We start from the raw sequence: 15542 nt of genomic DNA, 5'->3' as shown, positions 1-15542 counted from the left end.
CCCTTCTCGGGCTTTCATTTTTGACTCTAATAGTGTTTTCAGAAGCTAGTATTAGAAGGTATTGAAGTGCAACATAGTTGTACTCAGAGAAATATTGAGAAAAGCCTTAAGACTGCACCAATTTAATAAATTTTCATTTTTCCTATCCATTTAAGATATTCTTTTACTTCTATCCTGCAGGGTTAGACAGCTTGTTACTGTTTACTTTAGCTTAAACATCTGTCCTTAAGTACTGAGGACTAACATAACATTATTTGGGTAATGCTGTGCATATCCTCTCATGTATAAAAAAAACCCTTTCAATTATATTAAATATCAAGAACCTTCTTATGTACTATGAACCTGATTTCACCCTCCGTAATATATCATCATTTCAAGCATCACTGAAGGATCCTTACCCAAGTCAGTCTCTTAGATATTTAAGAATAACTTTTCAAACTCTTACAAAGTTTTGAACAGATGGCACCACGAAACAGATCACTACTGTGATTCTGAGCATCTTAAAAGAGAAATTCATCATAGGTTTGTATGAAAAGAAAGCATCACTGGAAGAGTGCTAGAGTCATGGGGTCACATTAGATGTTACAGATGTGTGCCTAAAATACCACAAGTCCTTATAGATGCTATGGCAGATGGAATTACACCACCATTAAAAGTTTTATGAAAACATGCTGTTCAGATGAACAGCCTACAGGGGATAAAACTGAGGTCTTCTCAGAGTCTTTGGAAAGCTTTTCACCTTTTCTTTCACACAGACCAAATGTAACTCAGGGAAATGAAGTTTTTCTCACCTCCACCTTGGAAAAAAACAAAAACAAAAAACCAGAACACTAGCATTTACCTAAATTATGTTTTCATTCTCTAAAATCTTCTTTCTAATCAAGGTTGAACAACTGCATGCTGCATTGCAGCTGGGAAAGGATGCTGCCAGCCCTTTTGCTCTCCTGTTTCCTTGCACGCAGAAGACATCGCTATTGGTCATCAGCGAGCGCTGCATGGAAATACCGCGACTGCTGCCTATCACAACATGGGCTTTCCACCCTCTGTTGCCTGCCAAAAAGTGCACTGCCAAGGAAGCCATCAACCCAACTTCCCTTGATTTATGTGCTCCAGCTGTATTTTCATCTGCTGCAGGGTGGATACGCTGACTTGCTGCATTTCTAAGCCAGAAGTGAGCACGGCCCTGGTCGTGCAGACAGCTGGTGCTCGTTCCTCCTGGCACATCTGGGGGCATCCGCTGAGAGGCACAGCTCACGTCCACTGGCCTGCTGGTGTGGTCAGTGGCCTCATGAAAGCTCTGATTCTTGGATGCTACACCCACACCTGGCTAATACCTTGGAAATGCCTTTCTAAATTTCTGGTTTGCTCAGAAAGGTGCAAGAGAAGATTTGTGTCTCTGCTGGGGGGGAGCAGGGAGGGGGGCAGACATCCACCCAAAAAAAAGAAAAAAACGTCTCCACTGCCCCCCCTACCATGAGAAACACCTCTGTCCCCCTGGAAAGGAGGAACACAGACTGTTCAGCGGAGCTCATCACGTGTTACGGTTTTTGTTCTCAGTGGTATCTAAGTTGCTGTTGCGACAACTTTCTCACAGAGGTTCTCGTCCTTTACTACTCTGCAACTGGAAAGGCAAAAAGTCCACCCTGAAATAGCACTACCCAGACACAGGGTCATACCTAAGTTCCTGCGTTCGGTCAGCCCCACTCTTCTCATCTCTCCAGCACCTAAAACCTGCCATCAGTGCTTGCAGGACAGCAAGAGCAGATCTAGCAGCATTCCTTCAACGGGCAAGAAAGCCCGAGGCAAAAAGAAACAAAAGACAGGCCAGAAGAGCCAACGACTCAGCCTGTAGGTCCACACTGTTCCCACTGCGCTGGTAAATGGCTTGGATAAAGTTTGATGCACAAAAAACAAAGTGCGGTAAGCAGGCAAGGAAGGCTGTGTTCATTATCTTGGTATAAAAGGTGAAGCTGAAGAGCAGGATGATGGACTTGATCCATCACACTGCTGTTTGGAGGCTGCACAGCACACTTCGGAGATTAAATGTGTGATTGTGCTCAGGTAACCAAACGGTGCCTAGCAAGGCAAAACTTCACCACGTACATTATTTCACATTATGTACATTTTTCACATTCAAAATTGCACGCAATACTTCAGAAATGTTTGTTGAGTAGAAATTTATTAGGAAGAAATTAAGTAGATGTGGTATTTCATGACACTGTATATAACTGGCAATTTGTTTCAAGCCTCCTGAATGCCCAATGCTTCTATTATTTATTTTTAACTTTTCTTTTTTTCACTTCCTTCCCAGCCCTTTTTTCCCTGTTGCCTGCACCGTACACAGAGGACACTCAGGGAAGACAAATTCATCTAAAAGCAGAGCTGCTCACTTACACAGACTTCCAGCTAATTTCCAACAGAAGACACTATGCTAGATGATGTACACAAAGTAAAGCAATCACGGAGTATTTTTTTTCCATAGCTCAAGCTGAATTGGCACTGTTGGTTACCAGCCTGTTTGCTGACTTTACCAGTCAGAACTTGCCATGCAGCTCAGAAATTGATGATAGACCATAGACTCAATAACAGTCAAGTCTGAATATTAAATGCATTTTTACAGTAAAGTTATAGCAAGGTGAAGAACTCCAGTGCCAGGAACTTCTAGTTTGGCACTGAGTAACAATCAAGGCTGTAATTTCCAGAATTATATTCCACAGTAAAGCCATTTAAGATATGTACATAAAGCTATCCAGAAAATCAGAAATAAGAAACCGCCGATAAAATTAGTGTGCTATCTAAATCCACGGCGTTTCTCCTAGAATCAGCTCCAACTCATCCATTCAAATTAGTTATTTTTATAAATACACAGCTGCGTGCTACTCAACAAAGCTACTTACCATTTCAAAATTAGTCATATCCTATCAACAGCTTGTGGATAATTTTGAGATTTCAGAAAAGAGAAGCACAGACAATTTTGTGGCTTCCCCTCCCTTTCTTTTTTAAATAGATATTTTATTTATATATTAAATGTGATATTAAATATATATATATTGTGTATATATATATATATACACACACACATATATATATAAAAATTAAGTGTTACTAACTCAGCCATGGAGTTACAACTCTTTTCCTTATTTATTTATTTGTTTTTAAACCTTATTCCAGCTTTCCCATTGAAGAGTTTAATTTGTTTGTCAAAAGGAATAGGTTTGGTTTTTAAAGCATAAGCACCCCTCCTGCAGCATCTACCTGCACACACTGAAAAAATAAGAAGAATCACTGAAGGTCAGAGAGGACACATAGCCACTAACCCACTTCCATCTGGAAGACTGATCATTTGATACAGTCTGAACTAGGAAATGCTCTGGGGTTTGGCCAGTTAGCTGTTTTAAACTTTTTTTTTTTTGAGGGGAGGAGGTAAAGGGGAAGGAAAAACCTCCAAATTTATAGGCATCATATTAAAAATAAATAAAATAAACAAAACAAAACTAAGAATTACAACAGTAAGGTCAAAGTGTTAATCCAAAACTTAAGAAAATCCTACTCACGTATTACTCAATAATAAATATGAACTAATCTCAAATACTATGCCATAAAAACCTGGGCACCTGTGTATAAAATTCTGAGTTGCTAACAATTATTTAATTAGCACTACTTTGGGTAATATTTTTTTTTAATCTAATCAGGACCACTAGCTTTAGGCCAACCAAGGGAAAGAAAAAAAGGAAAAAAAAGAAAAAAGCACAAGCAAACCAAAAAAAACACCAGCAACTTCTTTTTAGTCACAAGGATACTTACAGGACTGAATAAGTAGTAGTAACACACAGTATCTATAAATCGACATGATTCCAGTCTGGCAATAAGGAGGATCCTGCTAGTTAGGAAGGGAGATACACTGAACTGATTAACCTGAGAACAGCTTCTGAATTTCATAAGTGTGGAAGTTCTGGCAAAGGAGGAAGAAATGTCTTCAGCTGAATTTCCATTAGCTGCAGTTTTCTTTCTGATGGAGACATGTTTGGAATTCTCGACAACATAAGTAAGTTTGACTGTTCAAAATCAATAATGTCAAGCTGACACTACAGAACAAAAAAATGTTACCTTAATGGAAGAAAGAAAAGTTTAGGGAGAAGGAAAAAGAGCTAGCAGGGATCTTGCTCAAACAGATCTAAATACAGGCTTTTGGAAAACTCTAAATTTAAAGGAAAGGAAAATCGAGCATCTACCAACAAATGTACCTCATGCGCTAATCAATTACCTAATGTAAAAATGCTTGAAATAAACGCACTTAGTATGGATTATGTCAGCTCTTCAATTAGGACTAAATTCACGGCCACTCAGAAAGCTTCTTTTAATTGTGTTCTTTGTGGCAACTCCTTCTCCCCTGACACTCATCATCAACCCACCTTATACTATCAGTCCCCCAACGGTGAACCTGGGAAATCAATCTGCTAATGTATAATTTGTAAAGCTCCTCTGACTAACAAATGGATAATTGATTCTTTCACAAATGCTGCATCCCAATGGATATGAACTGGATGAACAAGAAACATAAGACTGGATTTCACTCCAATTCTGTGAGAAATGCAATATTTACAAGCTAGGAATCTAAACATTTTAATAGTTGCCTGTGACTTCATGCCTTTTAGCCATGGTTAGCAGGCAAGCAACAAACACATTAAGAGTGTGAAAAGCAAAGCAGTGTTCGATCATACTTGCTGCAAAGCTCGTTCTACTTCAAGAGGTTCCCAATGCTAATACAAGCCATTTATGCAGCATTTTCATCCACTCTTTAAGAAGTATTTTCAAGAACTTTCCCTAAATTAACCCAAAGATTCTTAATTATCCACCTACGCACATGCATGCATATATACTTACCCACAGGAGAAAATCATCCCTAAGTCTTTTTTGCTGCGTTATGTTGTTATCTACCTAACCATTCTGTAGCTGCTCTTCATACTACAGGAAAACTGTATAAACTAGAGTTTAAACTGTAATAAAAAAATTAAACAAATCTGTCTCCTAAAAGTTCCCGTTTTACACTTATTCATGTGTTTCCATCTGCACAACATTCACATAAACACGTAAAACTCCAGTGTTCAGCAATACAATCTCACTTTTTAAAAAGTTAATCCATGGGAATATGAACTACTATCTTTCTGTTTGTACTGTTTTCACCATTAAAATGGTGGAAATACCTCTTTCCAATGGAAGCGATTACTTCTACCATGGAGGTCTGGTGTCAAATGCTGCTTTGTAAACAAACTGCCTTAGCTATTGTCATATTTAAGCAAAGATGCTCTCTATATATAAGCCTTGCACTAGCAGGATGAGGAACTTGCTCTAAATAAAGCCTCAACGCTTCAGCTTTTACATCCATATATTAGATGTTCTATACACCACTGAATTACGAAAAACACTGTTGTTAAGACTACTGGAAAAAAAAGAACTCGGCAAGTACTGAATGTTCTTTCTCCAAGGGTGTCTTTCCAATTCGAAATGATAACCTCAGCCCACCTAGAAGAAAGTCTAATTTAACTAACTGGCCAAAAAAGAACTTCTACTTTTTAAGGTCTTTTCATTTTGGGAAGTGAGAGGAGGTGACAGGAAATATAGCAAACAGTTGAAGACACTGTCAATATTTAAAAAATATTATGGTGCTGTACTGACTTATGCATAGTTTGCATATTTGTTGAGTCTTACTAACACAATAGAGTGAAAAGGAATCCAGAAAAGCAAATTTTGATGCTATTTCATGGTTTATATACAACATGGTATAAGTACGTATACACCTATGCATACATGCACATCTGAGAAACATGTAGCAAAACAAGGGTTTAAATTGAAAAGTCAGCTTTAAAAGTTACAGAACAAGCTGTTTGCCACTGTCTCCAATAGAAATAGCATATTCTGACTTTACAATATGAATTTTCATTTGCTGAAAATGTACTAATATCCACACCAAAGAGGTTTTGTTCAGCAATACTGGTAGTATTCTGATACGTGAGGATTCCTGCTCCAGTGCTTTTCCTATAACACTCTTGAATCTGTCATTCTCCAAATGAAAAATGGGAGATTATATTGGTTAGACGAAAAGGGAGGGGGGAAGGCTGGGGAGAGTGACAAGGTCTGGGACACAGAACAATAACAACATTAACTTTTATTTTGTCTGCGGGAAGGCAAACCTTGCCTACAAAAAAGAAAGATCTCAAAAGCTTGTCAGAATGTAAGGGAATATGAGGACAAGGAATCTCTAATATACGGTCTAAGAAAGTGAGAAAGACCAAAAAGCCTACAGTGATTTCAATATTTTCCACATCAGTGAATCCCTTAATCTTGTTTGTCAACTACAGGGACTAAGCAAAAATACATCCAAAGAGAAAAATTAACAAGGGATCTCCCTAAACCTGTAGTAGTTGCTACATAATCAGAATGCTCGTCTAGGAATGACCAAGCTATGACTGAAAACAAATCTATACTGAAAGCCTATACCTCCTCCTAGCCACATTTAACCGTTAGCTAATTCCTGACAGATACAAAACAGAATCTCATTTCTCTTAAAACACTGGCGTGTAAAGCTGTGTCCTTCTGGGAGCTTTGCGCCATGGCAAACAAATTACTCCCTTTTCCTCCTCTCCCCAGGTCCCCTTCACAACCACTGTGTAACTGCAAGGCCTCAAAGATGAAATGTCCTAAGCCTGCCTCTACTTCACTGTTGCTATCTCTGTATTAAAGCATCTGAGAATATGGAACAATATTCCCCAGCACACACTTATGGGGAGGGCTGAAGTAAGAGCTGATGTTGGGGAGCCAAGTAAGGGCTGCAGGCGATAACTACGTATACGTGCCTCAGACAATGCAGCGCATGGTGGGAGAAGACTATTCCATGCCACCTGGAGGCTCACCTCACTGATTTCTCTAACTGCTTTCTTTTCAGAATGGCTCCCCAAGCACTGCGAACTTGGAGAACTCATCACGGAACATCAGTTTCCACACAGGCTACTGCGTTATAAATTGGGCTTTGGAGAACAATACTAAAAAATGTATATAAATCTCTGAGGATCAAACTTAGTGGGGCACTTTCATAGGCTGTTTTTAATAGAAAAACACCAGCACTGTCATTAACGCACTTAACAGGATTTTGTAGAATTTTAGAAGTGGGAAGTTTGAGATTTTTCTCCATTTCTTGATAAACCACAGTTGAAAGAAGTGACTGATGAGAGAGGCCAACCAGGTCATACAGTGCATGTTCTTGTCAGGACAGGTTTGCTTTAGAGATTATTTTATTGGTGCTTTGACCAAACAACTTTTAAAGAAGCAATGAGGCTCTTTACTGTCCTTTTCAGGGGTCATTCATTGTTTTGCCAGCATCACTTCCAGGAAGGTTTTCACCACAACCATGACAATCCCCCTCCCTGACATAACACAGAACAGAGGACACGACCACAGGGCACCCAGCATCCCTGCTTTTCCATATGCCCATTACAAAGCTATTATCCTCGCCACAACCACATAGTTTTCATCCTTCTATCAGCTCCTGCAATGAAAAACTGTAGTAAGTATTTTTTTTCCAGTTATTTTAGCCTGCCAACCATCCTACTATAGATGATGATCCCAGTCCAGTACCTACTGAAACCAGTCAAAAGATCTCCCACTGATTCAATCACAGAACACAAATATTATGAAGGAAGAACTCCCTTTCCTGGCTGAAAAAAAGACATAGCTAGTCACATCCTTGGCACTGTTGAATATTACACTGGGTGATCAATGCTGAAGTTCAGCCAATAGCTAAAACTGAAGTGACATTTTTCCATGTTGATAACATCCCGTTATCAACACTTGTATAGAGCTGTCTGCAAGAATAAATACATTTCTCGATTACTGAAAGCATTCTATTCTCTTCGGACACCAACTCAGAAACTTCGTTTATTTGCAGTTGTGTCATTTGAGCAAGTCTCACAAACCTGGCAGAGAGATCCTCAAAAATGATCAATTTTGGGTTTTGGATTCTTGAAAGGATTCTAAAAAATTCTGTAAATCAAAAAGATGGGCGGAGAGGGAGGAGAGTACTCACACAAGTAGAAACTATTAATCTTGAAGTGCCCTGTAACTTACTATAAGTGGCAAATCATATGCAGTATTCTTACTGTGGCAGTAAGATAGGGAAAGCTAAATGTGAAGATGAATTGATCCTGTGCAACTTCCGCATGGCATTTGCATATAAAGAGGCTCTATTTCAATACCAGCAAGTGTAGACATCTTTGCTTATAATAAGCTTTATTTAATGTAGGTCCAAAAACACAAGCAGATTCATTCATTCTTCCATCTTTATCCTGCTCACATTTCAAAGCTCCTATCTTCAAGAACTGCCAAGGCCTGTAGCAATTACAGATTTCTGTTCTGAGTCAGGGTTGCAATGCTAAACACAAAACCAGCAGATTTCTAAAATCTCTTAATCTTTTACTTATTTCTCTGGGCCACAGGACTGTGAGTGGAACCAGCTCCCTCAGCAGCGTCACAATAGAGATGATCAGCTTTTAAGTAGCTACTTTTGTCAACAAGCAATATGAGGGTATTAACACCCAAGACCAGTGAAATCTGGACTGTCCATATGTAGCATTCCATCAGGAGTGCAACAAAAACTACTACACACCGTCATGTCTGTTAAAGCAAGTTGGTCTCATCCTTTAGATGTGAGTCTTCATTAGATTTACAAAGTTCATTATCAACAATATCTTACCCCCTATGGGAAAAAAGGCTTAGTTTTGCCTTCATATTTTGTTCATCATATTATGCCCCTGTTATGTCATTCTATGTTTTAAGTAGTGTTGCATTTTTACTGTTAACAGAAACAAAGGGCTGCAGCTCTATCATTAATGTCAACTTATATAAAAAACATCGTCCTCCAGAACTCAGTTGCTTTGGACTTTCTAACTATGAAAACATTTTCTAATGCAAATAATATTTTATTAATGCCAGAACTCTGAATAATTCTGACAAGCAAACTGCTATTATTTTTTATATGTGCACGCAAGTGCCTGCCTTCGGTGTACACAAAAATATCATTCAGGTATAATACGCCATTTAACAAAAGGAAAACAGCTCTAGGAATCAGCAGTATACCAGCTTCTTCGAAGGCAAACCTTTCCATATCCTTCCTATGTTTTTAAAGGTTGTAAGGATTTAGAAGACACATCTGTGTTACCTGAAACTAGCTGTTTCATTGCTGATAATAAAAACTCTAGAGCAATTTGGCCCAGTAGTCCAGCAGCATATCAACAAAGAGGACTTGGGGAGGGTATGAGACAGGTGTGGCACAATATGCTTTTGAGATGACTGGAAAAAGGAATAGACAAAGCACTGAACATATGCCTTTGGCTGGTAAAAATCACCTGGTCAAACTTGACCAAGTTCCTAGTAGGGCACAGACATCCCCAATGGCTGAGAATCTGAGGTTTCTTCGGAGAGAGAGAACAACCTAGTCTTGCCAGGAACAAAGCCACTGGAAGGCACAGAAAAGTATAAATACTCTGTATTAACAGTTGTTTGAGATATACTGGCACTCCTCTGAGGGTTTCTTTTAGGTGCCAATTACGCTCTAGTAAAATAATACTCTGCTTACATCTGATATGAAAAAATAATACTGTGTATGGTTGTTTCTTTAACGGTTATGTGCATGGTTATGTCCTTCAAATTAGAAGCTATGCTTCTGTGTTATTCTTAAAAGCAAATAAACTTCGTTGCTTAATTGTCAAATTGTGGTGTGTAGGGAAATTTAAAACAAAAAAAGCCAGTAATAGTTGCAAAGAAAATGAATTTTCTAAATAATCACAAGATACAAGATGCAGTATACATTCAAGCAACAAATGTTACCAAACCAGGATGGTGAAAGAGTTCAGGAAAAAAAATAAAAAAACAACCAAACAAAAAGAACTTTTTTTTAATGTTTCTGCATAATGTCACAAGTAATTTTGTTTGAAAATGCCACATGTAAACACACTTAGCAGAATTATAGTAGGTCTTCTATTTGATCTTTCACAAAAATAGATTCAGAGTTCCTGCAAGGTCTGACAAAAAAAACCAAAAATACATTGAAAACTTTGCCCTTTGGTTGACCAACAGGCTACATTAAAGGCTGTAGAATTAATGTTCTAAATGTCTAGCATTCTCCCATAATGAGATATCTTCCCCTACAGTTTTCCAGATATTAAAGATTTATTTGAGAAAGCCCACAGAGCGGGATAGAATGCTACTAAATCAACAGAAACTGACTTGTTTGCTATCTCTAGGTGACTGTGACAAAACAGTATTCAGTAACAGCCCTTTACCTCATTAAAGAGCGACATTAACAAACTCATTCTGAAATCAGTGACATTGAGGAGGGCTTCTAAGGTACCTGAACATAGTACCTTAAGAGTTGGTCATGACATATGACTGACAGACAACAAAACATCCACTCCGAAGAAGAGTGATGGATATTAAAGAACAAAATGGAAACTTCTTCCTATGCTTCTATGTCAAGAAAAAAAACAAAAACAAACAAAACAGAAAAAACAACATGCATTTTGAGAGTAATGAAGTTATAGAAAGACATTCGGCCTAAGGATGGGGTTGACATCCTTCTCAAAAGAAGGTATATGGACAACGTAGCTGCTAGTGAAAAGTCAAAGAAGGAAAGAAATGACTGCAGTCCCAGAAACAGCTGATAAAGTACACAAGCTTTATAGTTTTAATAGAAATTAAATATACAGCAGAGAGATTACCGTTTGTGACTACACAAGCCTATGTTTGACTTGTACAAGCTAACCTCATTTAAAAAACAAGTGTCTGGACCACGCAAGATCTTCTGTAGCTGAACCTATACTCCCAATTAAACTTTTTACATTACTCTGCATTAAGCTACGGCTATTACAAGTTACAAGCTTGAAAGAATAATTGAAGGCAATAGCCATCTTTCCTTCAGTTTTGAGCTTATAAAAATTAACTGTACATGACACAACTGAAATATTCAATATTTCACCCAGACATCAAGCAATATATCTAGTAATAACAAATAATTTCCACATCAATCTGATCTATTTATTCAAGTAAAAATTCAACCAACACTCCACTCAAGGTAAGAGGGATACAGTGGATAAAAGGTGATGTGCAAAACTTCAAGACATTTTTTGTTTCAACCTTGTTGAGGGAAGTGAACGTCCCACTCTGAGCTGGTGCAACCTCACCTTGAGCACTGCATGCGGTTTTTGGTGCCACAATATAAGAAGGACATAAAACTAATAGAGAGAGTCTGAAGAAGGGCAACAACGATGGTGAAGGGTCTAGAGGGCAAGACACATGAGAAGCAGCTGAGGTCCCTTGGTTTGTTAAGCCCAGAGCAGAGCAGGCTGAGGGGAGGCCTCATGGCGGCCTGCAGCTCCCTCACGAGGGGAGCGGAGGGGCAGGCGCTGAGCTCTGCTCTCTGGGGACAGCGACAGGACCCAAGGGAACGGCATGGAGCTGGGACAGGGGAGGGTCAGGCTGGATATCTGGAAAAGGTTCTTCACAGAAGAAGGTGGTTGGGCACTGGAACAGACTCCCCAGGGAACTGGTCACAGCACTGAGCCTGCTGGAGTTCAAGAAGCATTTGGACAATGCTCTGAGGCATATGTTTTGATTTTATGTAGTCCTGTGGGGAGCCAGGATTTGGAGTCAATGATCTTTGTGGGTCCCTTCCAACTCCAGATGTTCTGTGATTTGTCATACAAGAAACTTTTATAGACCTAGAAAATAACAGCTCTGATACCACAACTTTACCCAGTCAAAATAACTCACTTCTCATCAAATGACAGACGTGCAGGTACACTATGACTCCTGCTAAGGAAGGGTCCTAATATTCAGTAGCATCATAGTTCCCATTGAAAACACTCCAGATTACAAACAACCTGGAGTGGTTTGTAGGCACAATAACAGGAAAACATTATGATACACACTTTCCAACCCTTTATAAGATCCAAAATTACAGACCCAAAGGCCATGCAAGTTACTCCCACAACTACTATAAAGAAAACCTCTGGACTCCCACAACTACTGTAGAAAGCTCTGAACTCCCAAATAATCTACAGCTAAAATGAAAAGACAGGTAGACAGAAACAGAAGGAAGGCTATTATATTGGGTGTAGACATCCAAGTCTTAAAAGCAAAACTCTGAAGAATGTCACTTTTCTCCAGTTTTCCCACTGGGCTGAGCTAGGGGTTAAACTCAAAGCACTGAAGCCATGGGACCGCACCACCAACTTGGCTGGTAGGTCCCACAGAGGGGAAGGACGCTTCCCTGCATAGACACACTTTGCTATCAGAACATGAATTTTTTACTTCATTTTATTGGAGCCCACATTTATAGCAGCATGCCTTTTTTTTTTTTTTTTAAACAAATAGCAGGATTTCAGCTTCAAATTTAACAGGCACACTGACATGCTGCAAATACTAACACAGAGCTACCCAGATCTTTACTCTAAATTCCATTGCTTCGTTTCATTTCCCGACTAAGTCTTTTTTCATAGTCTGACAGTGACAACTAAAATGATGTAGTTAAAGTAATAAACAGGGAATTTTAAGTAGCCTGTCAAAATAAGTGACATTTATATCATCTTAGTCTTAAACTCTCATGTAAAGTTCCATTCAAAACAACTTCTTCATTATACAATCAAATGCTAAAAGTTACCTCCCCCATTGAAAGATGCTGCATTATCTCTCTCAACAGTTAGTGGATTTTGCATCAATTCCAGCAACAGCATTCAGTGCTCGGCAACTGCTGCTTCTTCATTAGGAAATATGGTTTTCTTGTTAGCAATTAAACTCTTTCAAAAGCCTGTCAAGCCAACAGAAACCTCTGACATCTGTTTGCAACTTTCTGAGGTATCAGCAACACCAACAGGCCATTGATTCATCTTTAAGCAAGCAACGCTCTTGCTCCAGAAGCTTCAAGTGCTGTAACTTTCTAAAGTCTAAGGACAATAATATTACAGCTGAAGGAACTCCTCTTTGAATTTTCAAGGTAGCAGAGAGGACCTGGTGATTTTGAATTTCTGACACTCTGATTAAAACAACAAAGAAATAATTAGTACTACACAATGGGAAACAATTAGAAAAAAAAAATTGAGTTCAGGAAAAAAAATCTGCAAAAAATGGGCCTCTACTTAATTGTTTCATTCTCTCTTTCTGAAATTCCAGCACTCTTGAACAGCTCACGAATGTTGCATGCAAAGACTACTTCAACTTCTTTGCATTAATAGAAGCTTTAAAATGCTATTTACATTTGTTTTCTAGGCTCATGCATCATCTTTGAAGCACCTCTGATGCATTAAACATTTAAATCCTCCCCTACTCATAAAATAGGCTGTGTTTCCACTCCATACAGAGTATCACTGGCACCAGCCAAGACTTCTTACTGTTTTCGCTTTAAGTTTGATGTTTATTAGAAGACTAGAACGGGGACAGGTTTTCTTGCCCTTTAGAAGGCTTTTGATTTGTTACTTAACTAAACATGTTTGTACGGCTTTCTTCATACCTACAAGTCTTTAATCCACAACATGTCAGTTGAAGCAATAATTATATTAATAAATTGTAGACAGTCTAAGAGGAAAAGAAAGATGGAGAGGCATTTGGAATTAACATGCTGTGAATCAGTCCTGCATCATCCTTTGTCAGTGGCATTAGCAGGCTTCCCCCCCCCCCCCTTTCTTGTTGCCTTTTAGTAATAATTTTCAGTGCATTTGACACATTTCATCTCACTCAATGCACTGAACCCTAATACAACAGAACACCAGTTTGTCAAACATACGTTATTTGAGGATGCATATCAGTTAATCTTAGGCGGCTGACATTGTCAAAGACAGCTACACTGGTGAGAGCTAAAAACACACTAAGCAAGGAGGAAAGAAGATCGTGCAAGGATCACAAGTGTGGCCATTGAGATACCAGCACCACCCAAGGCAACCCCCACAAATTCCTGTCTCATAATTCTCCCCAAACCAAAAATCTCCCAAACGGTTTCAAAACAAACACTTTCACTGTTGTTGGTAAGAGGAGTTGCAAACCTGAAAAGACTAGTAGTCCACCTGGTACGGACCCAGCATCAGGTATTTTAAGAGCAGGATGAAAGAAAGACTGTTCTGAAGACTTCTTAGCCATTGAGGTTAGTTTCACAGAAGCCTCAGTGAATTTTATGGGTCAAAATAGAGCACACAAATAAATCTTTGCAACACTAGAAACAGTATTTGTAATTCAGCATCAAAACAATGTGGGTATTCTAAGGACACTACAGGATGAAGTTCTAAAAGATTTCTTCAAAAAATAACCAGAGTATTAAGGTAGCAGAACTTACATGGCTGCCAGGCTTTACATTTTAGTGTTTCTTGCAGGATGTGTTTTTGTTTTTGTTTTTAATTAATTCAGACTTCAACAGGAAGGTCATCATCCAGAAATTGACCATCTTAAAGATTCTGCAACATACCTGTCAGTTTTCTCTCTCAAAGTTCACAGGAACTGAAGACATGATAAAGTAATTATGCTGTAAATCCTCTGAGATCAGTCTCTATTTCTGTGTCACAATTTGGATCAAATCCAAATGTGAGCCAATATAAAACACAACTGACTTCTCATAAAAACAAAATTCATATTTGTTCAACTTCCAAGCCCATGAACATGGTTATTTGAGATTAATAGAGAGAAATGGAAAATCAAGAAGACTAAAACAGAAGTAATATTTTCTACATCTATATAACTTTTTTGGGGGATGGAAGGGGAACATCCTTATGTCTCCCTCTCTATGGTACAGTTTTACTTAACTATGGCCAAAGCAAAATCACCAAAACTCAAACATGAAACATATCTACACCACTGTTAAAAGGAACACTTAATATCACCCATAAAAAAAAAATCCCTCTCTTAATTCTGGTTTATTTCACATACTGACAGTATTTGGAATCTAGTGACTTAAAGTTTCACCTGTAAGGTTTGTTTTCCCTATTTACACATTTAACAGACTGAGATGTATAGAAAAGTAATTTTTGTTTTTACCTTGGCTTAAAAAAAAGCACAAACTGAGTAAGGCTCAAATGCAGAGCAATTCCTTGAATTACGTAACTGATTTCTTCTACATGGAAGGCTTCACATTACTACCTTACTATTTCTGCCATCCCATAGGACAGAATACATCTGCTAAATGGAATCTTTCAAAATGCAAAACTTGTAAAATTCACTCCCAAGGAATACTGTTCACCACAAATAATTCAAGATGTTGCCTACTCTCTAAGAAGAGACTATTTTAGTTACTTGGAACAATTTTTAAATGCTACTGATTTCCAGAAATTCTCTGGAAATCTTTCTCCTATTTAGAACTTCAAATCCTTCTCCTATTTGCTTCTTCAAGGTAGAATCACACCAGCTATTCAGCAGTAGAAGCACTTCTCAGAGGGAACTTACTCATTCCGGACTCAATGAAGAACCAGAGAATATGTAAACAGAGAAAATACTCTGTCACAGAGAATTTACAA

At 38.4% G+C, this 15542-nt stretch overlaps 1 protein-coding gene across 2 annotated transcripts in view; it reads right to left on the bottom strand.

Annotated features, from left to right (window-relative positions):
* Nucleotides 1–15542, bottom strand: part of VPS41 (VPS41 subunit of HOPS complex) — a 107255-nt gene that overhangs the window by 67830 nt on the left and 23883 nt on the right. The window lies entirely within an intron of this gene.

The sequence above is a fragment of the Anser brachyrhynchus genome, assembly GCF_964034855.1.
Source record: "Anser brachyrhynchus genome assembly, chromosome: 2".
Lineage (NCBI taxonomy): Eukaryota > Metazoa > Chordata > Aves > Anseriformes > Anatidae > Anser > Anser brachyrhynchus.
This window is presented reverse-complemented; position numbering and strand designations above follow the sequence as displayed.